The sequence below is a fragment of the Spermophilus citellus genome (assembly GCF_964194105.1).
Source record: "Spermophilus citellus genome assembly, chromosome: 12".
Classification (NCBI taxonomy): Eukaryota; Metazoa; Chordata; class Mammalia; order Rodentia; family Sciuridae; genus Spermophilus; species Spermophilus citellus.
Window position 1 is genome coordinate 32,811,215 of NC_138198.1, and position 15,876 is coordinate 32,827,090.

A 15,876-nucleotide genomic window follows, 5' to 3' on the forward strand; every position below is an offset into this window, starting at 1 on the left:
TCGACAGATCTCCTTTAATGATCTTTACTTCATCTTTTAAGACATACGTTGCGGGCGCGGCGGCGCGGAGCACGGAGCGGCTTACTCACTTCCCACCGCCATCTTCCCCCCACCATTTACACTTTGAATTTCAAATTGTATTACTTCATAATTAACCCATATGGAGGATAAGGTAATTAATTTTTCAGGAAACAATTTCAGTGCATAAAGTTAAGTATCAATTAATATGCATATTAAATTGCTAGTAGATTTTTTAAAAATTAATTTGTTCTCAATCTTTCAGAGCAGTAGAAATTTCATCAGTGTTGTATCAATGTCAAGTAATTCACAAGTAAAACACAGAGTGAATTTAATTACAATAATCACTAAGAGTATAATTATGATTCTATTTAACATTTCTTATTTGAGTCTTCCTTCTTAATTTTTAAGCTATAATCAAAAACATCCTTAAATATACTGATTTTTCTAAATATAAAATAGTGCTTAAAAAACTATTATTTAGGGGGATATGTAGGATGTACATCTCATTTTTCAGAAAAAATACAGTCTGTGGTGTCGGAATAGTATAGCCAATTTATAGTACAGCCAGTGATATTAATAAAAACACAGAATAGTCTGTCTCCTAAAGGACAGACTGCTAACCAATTTACCCAAATTCCCCCTAAATGTAATATAATATAAAATATGCTTTCTAATGTCAATAGCAATGTAGACAAAACTAACAACTGCAATATCCCCCCTCTTTATAGTTCCTATGAAAACTTATATTAGCATTAGCTATCTTGATAAACATGCTTTCCATATATTGTAAAGTCCATTATTTACTTAAATATGGATTAAGACTAGTGTTTTCTTTCCTTTTAGTCTAAGGTAAAATTGATTGCATTTCAAACCATCTTTAGTTTCTATGTAGCTGATAAAGTTATTTTTATATGCTTTAATGTAGCATGACAAATGCAAAACAAAAAAGTGGTTATTCTAATAGTCATTAGAATTGTTGAGAAATATTTATTATGATTTTTAATATGTTTTAATAGAAATCATTCACTGTGAACATAACATTTTCTAGATTGGGGAATAGAAATATAACTTTCATTTTTTAAAGATATATAGAGGATAAAAATCATTGTTTGAATACTAACAGAGAAAAATTCAATCCGCATTTATTGCTGGATATTTGAAGTTTCCATGTGGTCTATACTAAAAGAATTAATCAAATTTTGGTGTACAGTGGTTTATAACACCTAGAAAAATCTAGTTTTTTCAATTTTCAAAAAATTGCTCAATGTAGAGTTTCCAAAACAATTTTTCTATTTCAGATTCTTTTCTTTTCTTTTTCATCTCCTCTATTAACTTTAATCACAATTTCAACATGCAGCCAAGAATGAAGCTTTGACAGTAAGACACAAGTTTACACAGTCAAGCATTGTCAGTTTTCTGCAGTCACAACACTGAGATAAGATGAGGGAGTTAGATATTTTCTTTCTTGTACCCTTCTTGACTTAAAAGCAATGAAAACTATTACAAAGATTTGGCCATACCTCAAATTCATTTTCCATAAATCTCTTGAAATTATTGCATTTACTTTTGCTTGGTGTATGACAAACAAAATCAACTTAGTTCTTCAATTCAATTTCTAAATGCAGAATTTTAAGAATCAGAGTGATGACAAAATTGGTACATTTCATCATAATACACCTGCTTATGAGATCAGACGTGAACATTAAAAAGAATTCACATTTAACAAGGATCATTTGCCACATGGACAAACACTTCTGGTTCATTCAGAGCCAGAATGCTTATGTGATTCCAGAGGAACTCCTTGGCAGAATTTGCTAATTACTCATTAAAGAGTTGAACATGTATAGACATTATTTATCTTATAAAGCTTATCCACAAAAAAACAGACACAAAAATGAGGTAAATACTATGGGCAAGATTGTGGTTCTTGGAAAAAGGCTAAAAGCCAAAATGTATGTTTGGTAAGCTTTTCCTCCTAAGCATGTTTCAAAAGATGAAAATACTAAGATCTGTAAGGCCACAAAGCTTAACACACATGCATCTTGTCCTCCAGGGAAATGTAGGGCACTCTGCTGCACTGCAAAATCTGATCTTTCCCAACAGGCAGTGCCAGCAACACTGCAGCTATCTTTGTCATAGTGGAGACAATGCTTTGATCATTCCTTCTTTTAAATGTGATCTTTGTTCCAAGGCCAGCTGTTTGTTTACATTACTCATGGAATGACACTTCATGCATCCTTCTGTCTCTCACTACCTGCCTTTAAGCTACAGTAATTAACATCAACGCTCTACAAGAATGAGTTGAATTATCTTTCTAAGAAGTCTGTAGTTATAGTTCTCTCAGCTATTCAGAATTTGATCAGAAAACAAATCAAATTCTGAAAAAGGGTAAATTCATCCAATTTTCCCCCTCTTCTTCCCCATTCAAATGATCATATTTAGGCACTTAAAACAGGAATGGTATAGCACTCTTCTATTGGCCATTCAGTCAGGCTCCAGCCCCAGTTTCTCTGTAAAGTGCCACTGAAGGTATTCTAAGCTTGAAGCAGAGGCTAAATTTTGGTGGGAGTATTTTGTGGAGGAGTCAATATCTTCTTCATTTGTCAATATTGTGGTTCAAGTTCTTAAAAAGTTGAGAATTTTGCTAGTCCCTTCTCCATCTCAGCATATTGCTCTTTAAGCCTCTCCATGGTTCTTCTGTGTTTTTCATCCTCCTCAGCGTGACAGTGGGGTTGTTCTTTCATGAAATCCTCCCACTGGAGTTGATGCTGTTTCTCAGTAGCTATTAAGTGGTCATGATACATCTTTCTTCATTCCTGTTCCCTCTGCTAGAGTCTACAGATGGAGTCATTAGATGCTTGCAATCTCTGGAGAACTTCTTTCAAGTTGTCCTGCATCATTTGTCTGCATTTGGGAAGAGTATGTTCATTTGTTTCATGGATCATAGTCTTCCAATTTTCAAGAACACACATTCTTCAGCAAAGACCAAGTTAATAATTTGAAGAAAAATGTGGTCTTAGCAAAGACCACGTTTTTATTCAAATTATTTTACAAAATAATAACGAGTTTCACCTTCTATAACTGGTCTGTGATCCAAAAGCCTTGAATGAATTTCTCCAAGATTTTTGATAATGATAGTGCTGAGCCTGCAGTCCCCATCAAGTCCCTTTTCTTGCTGCTGCCGCCACCAGGAGCAACCTCACAACCCACAGGGTCTCTGTCCCTCCTCCACTCATCCCGACTGGCCACTATTTCAGATTCTTAAGAACAAAATGCTCTTTCATGGTCAGACTGTGGAGTGACATCAATTACTTGGAGCACAGAATTTGTTTTCTGAATATTAGTTAGGAGACCAAAACTTTCCAGAGCAAAGAATATCAGAAAAGTTTAGGGGATTCACAGAGAAAAAGGGTTTGTGGCCTGGTCAAGAATCCTAAGGAAACCTCAAATTGACTAAGAAAAAAACACCAAATAATTATGTATCAATCCCCAAATGATTAAATTATTTCTTGACTATCAAGGCAAGATTTTTTTGTAAAGAGTAGCAATGGTGTTCCTTAGCAGAAACAGACAAAGAGAATAAAAGAAATAGTTTCATTTTTCCTAATCTGCTTTTCATTAGCCAAACATCCAGGCCCATTGCAAAATTAATCAATAATGTGGGATTCTGGATATATGGTTACACAGAAGAGGTGAGGAGGCTGAATAGCACAGCATGTGAGGGACCATGGTTCAGCAACAGTGCCTTCCCTATACAGGAAGGGCTACTTCAAAGAGATGACTAAAGCACTATTATAAGACAGCTACCTATATTTTAATTTTAAACTTTCTTTCTCATTTGCTGATGACCAATGTCCTCTATTCTTAGTTCCATCCTCATATTTTAGTCTCACAGCCTTGCCTTTTTTATAATTTAAAAAATGGAAAAGAATCAAAGCAGTGGCAGTTAGCACAACACATTGCAAAAATAAAACACCATACTTAGAGTGAAATCTCAGAATAGCAATTGAAATTCTAGGGGAGTTTAGGGCAAGAGATATCCTAAAGTTAACCCAACTTAAAAACTGTTCACCAAGATACAGGGATAGATATGGGCATGGCACTAATTTGAGTAAAAAATCTAAAGTGAGTTATGGAGATCGTTTTTGGACATATCAATTTTGGGCTTCATCCAAGTAGAAAACAATCTATATTGTCATAAAAAAATGAGAACCATTCAAGGGAGCACGGGTAGCCCGGGGAGGAAATTCAGTGAAGAGAAAAGAGCAATGTCTTCAGCTGATGCTGACCTAGACAATCCCTTAGCTTTTTTCAAATCACTTTCTTCACATGGAAAATGAAATAATTATACTATCAACAAACTAATCTTATTATATATCTAACAATTTATTTTAAATATTAAATGATAAGATAGACACAATTAATTTTTGGGTGTCAATTTTGTATCTTGCTATTTTGTGAGTTTGTCAGAGAGTGAAGCTTAACACAGCAGCCTGGCCTAGACACCCCTTCCCTGTGGGATCTCGGGGAAAAGGACTATGACTCATACTTCTTGCTAGAGTTTATAGAGCACCAGAGCAAGGTGTGCTAGGACCCCAGAATAGGGCACAAAGGGTGGGATATCATGGGAATTGCACACAGCTCTTAAGAATTTGTGTCCCCAGAGGGCCAATGTTCTCATGCTGCGAACATGTTTTCTTTTCTCACCCTAATTACAGTCTTCTTTGTGTGTGTGTGTGTGGTTTTGCACTTTGTGTTGGTAATTTTGCTGCTTAAAGGGCCCCCAGGCATAGTGCTGAACTGCTATGTACTGTGCAAAAGCACAATCAAGCTTCCATGTCCCTCCAAGAGAAAATACATATGTTAGAAAAGCCTCATTTGCCCACAAGTTGCAGGATGTTGTACTTGATTTCAATATGAATAAATCAACAATCTGTATTAAGTAAGGAATCTTTAAACAGAAACAAGTGTAAAATTAGTTTTGTATCAATTGATTGACAAAAAATGTGGCCAGAGAATCCCAGGAATCTGTGACGCTGTGTTTCCCCAGTAGCAACAGCTCCTATTACCTAACTTGGTATTCAGTGCAACATTGTGGAATGTATTGTAATTAATTCCAAGACCTGGAATCCACTGTATGTGTATGTGTAAGCAAAAAATGGAAACCTTCACCAGGGTCACTTCCTTCCATCTCCCACTGATGTTTGCATTTTCATAACCCCTTTTCTTGGCAGTTTACTTTCTAATTTTTCTAGAGCCAGTCAACAAAACACCATTGTCCAGGGCCAGACAGCAAATCTGCACTGAAAGGTGGCAGGAAACCCACCTCCCAACATGTGGTGGCTGAAGAACAATGCCCCCGTTGTGCAAGAGCCAACGCAGATTATCATCTAAAAGATGGAATATGGCTCTCAACTGTGAATCTAAGACCTGGACACAAGAGACACTAGCTACTACCAGTGTGTGACCACCAATGGGGTGAAGATCATTACCACCATTGGAGTCCTCTATGTTCTGCTCAGTGAGTCGGGACAGCAAAGGCATGTTGATTCATGGATAGGAATGCTCACAGCCACCAAGCAAGAGATTGGTTTGCTATTTGAAAATGAAATACACAAATCAACATGAGAGGAAGTCAATAAAACCATTCCCCAAAGACTTCCCCATTGAGCACGGGTAGCCCTGGGAGGAAATTCAGTGAAGAGAAAAGAGCAATGTCTTCAGCTGATGCTGACCTAGACAATCCCTTAGCTTTTTTCAAATCACTTTCTTCACATGGAAAATGAAATAATTATACTATCAACAAACTAATCTTATTATATATCTAACAATTTATTTTAAATATTAAATGATAAGATAGATACAATTAATTTATGGGTGTCAATTTTGTATCTTGCTATTTTGCTGAATTGATTTGTGAGTTTGTCAGAGAGTGACAAACTGGCTTAACCTATTACCCATTTACTAGTAATAACAGAAAATAGACACAGATGGAGTGGTCTGTAAACATGGAGCCCAGAAAAGAATCCCAGACACACAAGGTGAACTGAATCATTCAGTGGAAAGGCCACATTTCAACAGTTCAGGTGTCTATGGGGAGGCTGGCCACACTGCAGATGGCCAGGTGAGTGTTGGATTCTGTCACAGGGGTCTCAGCTCACTTGCCAGAGTCTGCCAAGGTTTTGTAATACTGCATGCACCTCCCTGCCCCATGAACACCTGGCCCAGCTTGGGCAAGAAGACAGAGTGCTTGTCACATGGGGTGAAGGAATTGAATGGCAAGAAAGAATGTACTCCTTTAGTCCCGGTTGTGGGAGGGTCCCACACTATGAATGCCCCAGGCCTGTCTTCCAAGTCCACACCATTGTACACAATTAGAAAAACAAGCTTTGTGTGTGATGTTTAAATGAGGAGAGAGATGGGACAGCAGCAATTCCTGAAATAGCCCCCAAAGTATTCATATAAATAGAAACACCCCTTCTTTTGATGTTTGTTGTTGTTGTTGTTGTTGTTATTTTAATGATTTCTGATATTATGTGGTGTCCTCATGAGCCAAGCAGAGCCCAAGGCATGAGGACAACTGACCACAAAACAACCCATGGGTGCCTACCTTGTTTACCATCAGCATGACTTGAAAGCAGTATGTATTTAGATATCTTTTCATGTCAGTGAATTTTAAATTTCCCTGGTAATCTCTTTCCTTCTTTCTGAACTTGTGCATACAGCATGTGACCATTCCTGAAGTTGTACTCTGGATCATGAACTATTAATAACCTATCTTTTTGCTTTATCCATTTAGGTCCAAATCACAGCCCAAATCATAATTTCCAGTAAGTATATGTTTTCCTCAAACCATTTTCTGATTCTCTGAGAGTTTAGATTATGTAAGAATCTAGGTTTTAAATTCAACAGACTCCTGTCTTTCCTGAAATTGCTAGAATTTGGCTGGTCATTACACAAGAATGGCAATGTGCTTGTTTAGGTTTGGGAAACTTTTACAGGAAAAAACTGTCATAATAATAAAAATTGTTAATTGCTTTCAGGGATCTTGACCTTTCAGGACAACTAGATCGGATATAAACATATACACCAGATTGCCGGGACCTCCAGGAGGAGCCTGGTATACAAAGGTGTCTACAAGCAGGAAGGCAGTTCTCACTGTGAAATCCCCACCCCAACCGTCTGCAATTTATAATTCTATTTTTTTAAAAAAAATTTTTCAGTGGTGGTGATACATCCCAGGGCATTGCACATAGCAGCATCTCTACTACTGAGCTACATGCCCAGCCCCTGCAGATGGAGTTTATAAAGAGTAGGCCACTCTCTACTGCCAGGGTCTCAAGCCCACCTTATAAATGAAGAGGCTGAGGCACACAGCCAGGGTCCTATCCCCTTAGCCAGCTGCTGACTTAATCTGGTTTTGGACTTGGGCCTCTTTCTTCCAGCACAATGGCTGACCGACTGCCACTGGATTAGGAGTTCTCCTCTGAACTGCAAATGCTGTCATTGTGTACAGGGAGAATTACTTATTTCATTGTCAGTTTTTGAGAAAAGGAAAGACTCAGTCTCCTTCATTTCCCATGCAGTCACATTGAATAGCTGTGGCTTCACATTCAGCCATTCTGGGCTGTGGCATGAACACTGTGTTGTTGATAATCTGCTCAGTCTGTGCTGGTTTCTCTTTCCCTGGGGCCTCCACAGGGTGGTGTGCTGTGGGGCAATATTGAGAGTGCAGGCAGCCTACTTGAGAAGGTCTCTGCTGAAATATAGTGCTGGAACAAATCCTTAATGATCATTCCTACAAAGGATGATTAGGCAGAGAAGTTGCATCAAGCACATACTGATGGGCTTTGGGGAAAGCATAGATCCTTCAGAAGTTATTGCTTTTTCTGTAATTTATGTCTTATATATTTTATAATGAATATATTTTATTTATTATTATATTATAAATATATAGTAGGGACTAGGGATGTAGCTCAGTATACAGTACTTGCCTAGCACATGTGAGGCTGAGGGTTCAATCCCTAGCATTGCAAAAATAAATAAAAATAACAAATACTATTATAAATATATACTCTTACAATTTATATATAATTTATTATATAAGTGTGAAATATTTTCACAGACATGATACATTACACATTTATATAATTAAATATTTATATAAAATACTTCACACCATTTTATGTTAATTTCCTTCTCATTTTAAATTCTGAGTTAAATCAGCACATTCATGTAAATAATTTGGGCATTTGTGGTATGGCAAAAGCTTCTTCACTTGTCAGAGTGAACCAGACCAAGGTGGGGTTTTTTTGTGTGTGTTGGGGGGAATATCGTATATAAAGGTACCTGGAGAAATAGATCTTCTTATTTCTTTTTGCTATAGTAAATAAATGATATACTTAGTTAGCAGTATGTATTTAGATATATTTTCATGTCAGTATATTTTAAATTTCCCTGGTAATCTCTTTCCCTCTTTCTGAACTTGTGCATACAGCATGTGACCATTCCTGTTGTGATTGGCATTTCCAATGTGCCCACCAACAGTGCTACACTGATTTCCCTAGCCATGTGCATTGGGACCTAAGAATGAATTCCTCTAGGACATATTCTGAAGAGTAAAACATACTAAGGCACACTGTTTACCTTTTTTTTATATTTATTCTTTAGTTGTAGTTGGACACAATATCTTTAATTTATTTATTTTTTTGTCAAACTATTTTATTGATTGTTTAAAGCATTACATAGCTCATGATATATCATCTTTCATAAATTTGACTCAAATTGTGTTTTGAACTCCCATTTTCACCCCAAATACAGATTGCAGAATCACATCTGTTACATATTCACTTTTTTACATAATGCCATATTAGTGACTGTTGTATTCTGCTACCTTTCCTATCCCCTACTATCCCCCCTCCCCTCCCCTCCCCTCCCATCTTCCCTCTCTACCTCCCCTGCTGTTGTTCAATTCTCTCCCTTTTTTTCCCTCCCCCTTGCCCCTCATGACCTCTTATGATTTTATGTATCATTGAAGGTCTCCTACCATTTCCATATGCTTTCCCTTCTCTCTCCGTTTCTCTCCTCCCATTCGTCTTTGTTTACTGTAGTCTTTTCCTCATGCTCTTCCTTCCTGTTCTGTTCTTAGTTGCTCTCTTTATAACAAAGCAGACATTTGGCATTTGTTTTTTAGGGCTTGGCTAGCTTCGCTTAGCATAATCTGCTCTAATGCCATCCATTTCCCTGCAAATTCTATGATTTTGTCATTTCTTAGTGCTGCATAATACTCCATTGTGTATAGATGCCACATTTTTTATCCATTCATCTATTGAGGGGCATCTAGGTTGGTTCCACAGTCTAGCTATTGTGAATTGTGCTGCTATAATCATTGATGCAGCCGTATCCCTATAGTGCGCTCTTTTAAGGTCCTCAGGGAAGAGTCCGAGAAGTGCGATAGCTGTGTCAAATGGTGGATCCATTCCCAGCTTTCCCAGGAATCTCCATACTGCTTTCCAAATTGGCCTCACCATTTTGCAGCCCCACCATCAGTGTACAAGTGTACCCTTTTCCCCACATCCCTGCCAACACTTATTGTTGTTTGACTTCATAATGGCTGCCAATCTTACTGGAGTGTGATGGTATCTTAGGGTGGTTTTGATTTGCATTTCTCTGATTGCTAGAGATGGTGAGCATTTTTTCATGAACTTGTTGATTGATTGTATGTCCTCCTCTGAGAAGTGTCTGTTCAGGTCCTTGGCCCATTTGTTGATTGGGTTATTTGGTATCTTATTGTTTAATTTTTTAAGTTATTTGTACATTCTGGATATTAGGGCTCTATCTGAGGTGTGGGGGGTAAAAATTTGTTCCCAGGATGTAGGCTCTCTATTTACCTCTTTTATTGTTTCTCTTTCTGAGAAAAAAACTTTTAAGTAAGTCCCATTTGTTTAATTCTTGTTATTAACTCTTGGGCTATGGGTGTCCTATTAAGGAATTTGGAGCCCGACCCCACAATATGTAGATCGTAGCCAACTTTTTCTTCTATCAGACACAGTGTCTGTGATTTGATATCTAGCTCCCTGATCCATTTTGAGTTAATTTTTGTGGATGGCGAGAGAAAGGGATTCAATTTCATTTTGTTGCATATGGATTTCCAGTTTTCCCAGCACCATTTGTTGAAGATGCTATCCTTCCTCCATTGCATGTTTTTAGCCCCTTTATCAAATATAAGATAGTTGTAACTTTGTGGATTAGTCTCTGTGTCCTCTATTCTGTACCATTGGTCCACCTGCCTGTTTTGGTACCAGTACCATGCTGTTTTTGTTACTATTGCTTTGTAGTACAGTTTGACCTCTGGTATCGCTATACCTCCAGATTCACACTTCCTGCTTAGAATTGCTTTTGCTATTCTGGGTCTTTTGTTTTTCCATATGAATTTCATGATTGCTTTGTCTATTTCTACAAGAAATGCCATTGGGATTTTGATTGGCATCGCATTAAACCTGTAGAGCAAGGCTGGTTCAATATACGGAAATCAATAAATGCTATTCACCACATCAATAGACTTAAAGACAAGAACCATATGATCATCTCGATGGATGCAGAAAAAGCATTTGACAAAGTACAGCATCCCTTTATGTTCAAAACACTAGAAAAACTAGGGATAACAGGAACTTACCTCAACATTGTAAAAGCTATATATGCTAAACCTCAGGCTAGCATCATTCTAAACGGAGAAAAATTGAAGGCATTCCCTCTAAAATCTGGAACAAGACAGGGATGCCCTCTATCACCATTTCTATTCAATTTAGTTCTCGAAGTACTAGCCAGAGCAATTAGACAGACAAAAGAAATTAAAGGCATTAAAATAGGAAAAGAAGAAATTAAATTATCGCTATTTGCGGATGACATGATAATGTACTTAACAGACCCAAAAGAGTCTACAAAGAAGCTGCTAGAGTTAATAAATGAATTCAGCAAAGTGGCAGGTTATAAAATCAACATGCATAAATCAAAGGCATTCCTGTATATCAGCAAAAAAACCTCTGAAATTGAAATAAGGAAAACCACTCCATTCACAATATCGTCAAAGAAAATAAGATACTTGGGAATCAACCTAACAAAAGAGGTGAAAGATTTATACAATGAAAACTACAGAACCCTAAAGAGAGAGATAGAAGAAGATCTCAGAAGATGGAAAAATGTACCCTGTTCATGGATAGGCAGAACTAACATCATCAAAATGGCGATATTACCCAAAGTTCTCTACAGGTTTAATTTATTTATTTATTATTATGTGGTGCTGAGGATCGAACCCAGGGCCTTGCCTGTGCTAGGCAAGCGCTCTACTGCTGAGCCCCAGCCCCAGCCCACACAGTTCACCTTTGTACATGGTAGTCCTTATCCACAGCTTTGCTTTCTAAGGTTTCATTACCCTCAGTCAGCTACAGTCTGAAAATATGAAATGGAAAATCCCAGAAATAATTCATAAGTTTTAAGCTATGTGCCATTCTGAGAAGCATGATGAAATCTCATGCTGTCCTGCTCCATCACCTGGAGGATGAATCATCCCTCTGTCCAGCATATCCACACTATATATTCTACCCACCCATTAGTCACTTTAGTTAGCCATCTTGATTATTGCATTGAATGTCATGGTGTCACAGTGCTTATGTTCAAGTAACCTGATTTTACTCAGTAAGAGCCCCATAGCATAAGAGAAGTGTTATTGGTGATTCAGATTTGCCAAAGAGAAGTGTGTCTTTTTTAAGTGAGTTTTTAAATATAGACAAAGCAAGAAACCACATTCACATAAATTTTATTATAGTATGTTGTTATGTTCTTTTTTATTATTAGTTATTATTGTTAATCTTTTACTGTGCCCATTTATAAATAAACCTTATCACAGTATGTGTATAAAGGAAAAAACAGAATATATAGTTTGTGGTGCTATCAGTTGTGTATCAAATGAGGATGTGTACACAGTATATGTATGTGCATAATTATAAAATAAATTCCTAGACCTTTTCCTAAAGCCCTTACACCATTGTGTACTATACCACCTATAACATCATGGGTCTGGTCACTGCACATATTTGCCAATATTTGTGGTGGTTAGTCTTTATAAGTTTAGCTATTCTCTGGATGTATTTCTCACAGATAAAGGGAAACTACTGTAATTAATACAGACAACAACTCTTCACAGGTTACTTTCCCACCGCAACATAAGAAAACATGGTTCTCTTTATCTTCCATAAGTTGATTTCCAAATTCATTAATTTTGCCACTTTGAAGGATGAAATAATGTTATCTATCCTGCTTTATTCTCCATTTCCCCATTATTGGTGAGGCTGAGCCTGCGAATGAGAAGTTCTTGTCACCGATTGCTGGCATTTATCACTTACCTCATTGTATTCTCTGTCAATTTTCCCTTTATGTTGTTTCTTAATGATTTTATTTTTTTAAACAAAATTCACATTTTATTTAGATTGAAATAAACTATACAAAATTGATTTTCTTCACCAAAAATAACAGCAATATTTTCTGTATTATTTCTAGATAAACCGTGAAATATTTATTTTGTAGGTTTTCCAGGTTTTGCTTATAAATCAAGATGAGGCAGTAGATATAGTCATGGAAAAAGAAAACAGACAAGTTGCCCATATCCACAGCCTGATTCTGTCTTGACCATGAAGCAGAAGTGTTCACCATTTACCTGCTAAAATGAAGGTGTAGGCTTATGAAGACGTAGACTCAACAAGGGAATATAAACAGCAACAACCAGATGTGGAACAACTACGGCAAGCTCTTCCACTCAAATTTTAACTGTCACTTGATGTATAAGTTCTTTTGATAAAGACAAAATCTATACTGAAATCTGTTTGGTGAGCTCACAACTCTGGTTAATTCCCTTAATTGTCCATTACAGATTTTAACACACTTAAAACTCCTAATAGTCAAAGGTCAACAGTAGGCTTCATTGTAACATTTCATAAGATGCATTCTTTTCTTATACCTCCTCAAAATTTATTTCTTCAAAATTGTTAATAATACCTGACAACTGGATCCATGGTAGTAATACATTTTATAACCTAAAAGACTTAACTAAAACAATTTCAGAGTGCTACTAGCAGAGGTCACGCAGAGGTGAAATGCGGTACTTCCAATGCAGTCTTCTGGAAGAACAATTTTTCAAAGCACGAGAGCTCAAACAGGTGCCATGTACATAGGCAGATTACCAATGGCTAATGTATTCATGAGGCCTGTAGGCAAAGATATTCAGTGATAAATGACCTACATATACCTTACGGCTTTTCTTCCAAATATCAAATATAAGAGAAAGCCCATTTAAAAAGTCTTTTAGGTATTTTCAACAGTTTCTGAATTATCTGTAGGAAGCTCTGACTTAGTTGTATATAGTTTGATATATGTGTCTACCATTAAATCCAGATCATGTTTTATACCAAAATTTATGTTAAGCAAAGCCAAGTTACTTGACCTTTGGTCTGTCAAAGTGTTCCTCAAGTATGCTTTAAGATGCTTTCGTCCATTTTCATAGCATTCATTCTCAACCCTCATTACAGGAAGAATACACAGGACCTTCAGCAAAGCATATACATTAGGAAAAAACTTGATATCAGGCAAATGAAGGGCTTCATAAATGGTGGATGGAAGCTCTATATCTTTCCCTCCATGTTTCCATTTGATTCTCCAACAGTGTAGCTCAGCTGAAAGCGTGTCGGGATTAGGCAAGTCACTTCTGTACATGTCAGCATGGTGCTCCTCTCATGTATTAAATTTGAGCTGTCCTATGACTGACAGTACAAGAGATAAGCATTTAAGAGCTTTGAGGTGCTGTTCTGAAAATATATCTTTAAGTTCCTGAATGATGTGTTCCACTGTTGGAACACTTAGGGTTTCTTTATAGTAACTTTCAGAGGTTAGCTGAGATTCCAGGTTACCCTGCTGAGCCCTACAAAATTTCCCAGGAAGTTTCATCTGAATATCAAGTTTGGTTGCCAAATTTGTTGCTTCCTCAAACCAAAACTCATGATAAACTTCAATATTTTCCATTACTTCATTGAGTGAATGTAGTACTGCAGTTAAGCTACTGGCAGCAAAGAAGACATCAGAAGTTTGTCCCTGGAGATTTTTCCCAAAGGCTCTTGTAAAAGATAAGACATTTTTAAGAACAACAATGGTAACAATGAAATCAAAATCTGTTACTGCACTACAGAGTACAAATGCTCGACCAGTTATACAATTATTCCATCTAATATTTGTGTTATTATTTATACCATCTAAACATAAAACAAGTGCTTGCAGGAGATCCACCAAAATTTCAAAAGCATCATGCCTGCCTGTCCACTGAGAATGGCAATTTTCCTTCAGTTCTTTACCCCTTTCTTCACTGTTCTGAAAAAGAACAGAAATTACATTGTCAAGTTCTAATAGCAGTTGTGGTGATCGATGGAAAAAAGAACAAACTTCTTCAATTGTTCCTAATGCAACAGACACCCCCAACACAGGCACTGATTTTGCCAACCACATGTATAAGGCACAGGAAGAGCAGAGTGTGTAGATAGCTTGAGGGTATTTCTCTAAAAGTCTAGAAGCAACAACTTTCATTTTGGAAGAGAATCCGCTAGACACAATGTAAGCCTGGCCACGACAATACTCCATATTTAGTCCCCACTTCTCAGTTATGGTAGTGTGAAATTTCACAGCCAAAATTTCTGCATCAGCTTCATGAGGCAGGAAGCCCACAAATTCCTCTCTCAAGTTATGAGACGCATCTACAAACCTCACCAACACGGGAAGGTGCTCTTCCCCTGCTATGTCCACCACATCATCAGTGATAATGGAAAAGAAGTGCGAGTCTCTCACTTCCCTGAGGGTTTCTTCCCGGATGCAACTCTCACAGATCTCCAGCATCTGTTTCTGTTGTGTTTTTGAAAAGAACAATGTGTTAACTGCTGTGGTCTCAAAGCGTTTTCTCAGGACCTCTTCACCAGAATTTATCTGGCACTCCAACAGGGCCTGAAAGTTATCAGGAGTGAAGAAAACTTCTGGGATTTCATCAGCCTCATGCCCGTCCAGAGGTATATTTTGTTTTCCAATAAGAATAAAAATTTCAAATAAATATTTTAAGTACTCTTTGTTTTCCTTCTCTTCAAGGGTTAAAGGCAAAATATCTTCATCCTGTTCATCACCCCCTTCTTCTGCACTGGGGTTCTGAGCATTACTATTGTTTGTTTCTTTATGTTTTTGTTCCTGTTCAGAAGTTTCATCATTTTTTTTCTGTTTCAGTGTCCTGATTTCATCTTCACTCAATTCTTTTATTCGTTTTCTGTGTCTACTATGTGGATTGTTCAAATGACTGGTAAGATCAAATATTGTTGGTATTGCATTATCTCGAAGTACTGTCCTATAAGGACTAGTTCTACAGATCATAGAGGTCTCGAAGTGTTTGGCACATAATCGATAATGTTTATTTAGTTGATCAGGTGTTTTATCTTCCAAGTCAGCTCTCCTACAATTCTCCACCCACTTCTGGCATCTGGCCGGATCCTGCAGGAACCTGAAGAAGGCCAGGTCGGACTGCGTGCTCTTCCGCGTGCAGTTGGGGGCAGCACAGAAGTTCGGCATCCTCGCCCGCCTGCCGGCCGGCCCGGCTCTCCCCTCCAAGCCTCCTCAGGGCAGCCACCTGCCCTTCGGAGCCGGGGAGGAGAGCCAGGCCGGCCGGCCGGCTCGGCAGGCGGGGAGGGGCGGGCGCAGGAGAAGCCTTAATGATTTTAAATAATTATTCCTATCTTATTTCTTAGTCATATAGAAATTAAACTCTTTTATTATTTATAA

The 15,876-nt window shown here is 37.5% G+C and overlaps 1 protein-coding gene and 1 pseudogene across 2 annotated transcripts in view; one reads left to right on the forward strand and one right to left on the reverse strand.

The window, feature by feature from the left end:
• LOC308631406 (E3 ubiquitin-protein ligase RNF213-like) overlaps positions 1 to 15,876 on the forward strand; it is a gene marked incomplete at both ends in the record, with an annotated part of 277,493 nt that overhangs the window by 122,811 nt on the left and 138,806 nt on the right.
• On the reverse strand, positions 2,756 to 3,257 carry LOC308631527 (biogenesis of lysosome-related organelles complex 1 subunit 5-like; annotated as a pseudogene). Its single transcript has 2 exons — positions 3,074 to 3,257; positions 2,756 to 2,896 (listed from the first exon to the last, which is right to left on the reverse strand). The product of its transcript is annotated as a biogenesis of lysosome-related organelles complex 1 subunit 5-like (transcript).